The sequence below is a fragment of the Octopus bimaculoides genome, chromosome 2, assembly GCF_001194135.2.
Source record: "Octopus bimaculoides isolate UCB-OBI-ISO-001 chromosome 2, ASM119413v2, whole genome shotgun sequence".
NCBI classification, from domain to species: Eukaryota; Metazoa; Mollusca; class Cephalopoda; order Octopoda; family Octopodidae; genus Octopus; species Octopus bimaculoides.
The window spans coordinates 186,926,093-186,926,724 of record NC_068982.1 but is presented as its reverse complement, the minus strand read 5'-3'; the positions used below and the strand labels follow the sequence as shown (position 1 = coordinate 186,926,724).

The window sequence follows — 632 nt, the reverse complement described above, 5'->3', positions numbered from 1 at the left end:
CCAGGCAGTGACCTGAATAATAATAATAATAATAACATTGAAAAACACCTTAGGAATAAGAACCCAGGTTCGAAATTTCCCCAAGACATCTGATGAAGGCTGGAGGGTACATCAGCTGAAATTCAATTCAATGTAATGTTGGAATCAGCTTCAATGTTTTATAAGCTGAACTGTCAGTGACCCAACGGGTTATGGGTTTACAACAAACAAGATGTGGACAAATATCCGTCAAATGTAAATAATGTAATATTGATTTAACATACTTATTTCTTTATTGCCTACAGGGGGCTAAACATAAAGGGGACAAACAAGGACAGACAAAGGGATTTAGTCGATTACATCGACCCCAGTGCGTAACTGGTACTTATTTAATCGACCCCGAAAGGAATGAAAGGCAAAGTCGACCTCGGCGGAATTTGAACTTCAAACATTAATGGCAGATGAAATACCACTAGGCATTTTGCCCGGTGTGCTAATGATTCTGCCAGCTCGTTGCCTTAAATAATAGTAATAATAATAATGATAATAATTTATTTCTTTATTGCCCACAGGGGCCTAAACATAGAGGGGACAAACAAGGACAGACAAAGGGATTAAGTCGATTAGATCGACCCCAGTGTGTAACTGGTACT

General features: G+C 38.6%; 1 protein-coding gene across 1 annotated transcript in view; it reads right to left on the bottom strand.

Annotated features, from left to right (window-relative positions):
- LOC106874815 (probable serine/threonine-protein kinase DDB_G0278845) overlaps positions 1 to 632 on the bottom strand; it is a 13,364-nt gene that overhangs the window by 4,567 nt on the left and 8,165 nt on the right. The gene's annotated exons all lie outside the window — the stretch shown is intronic.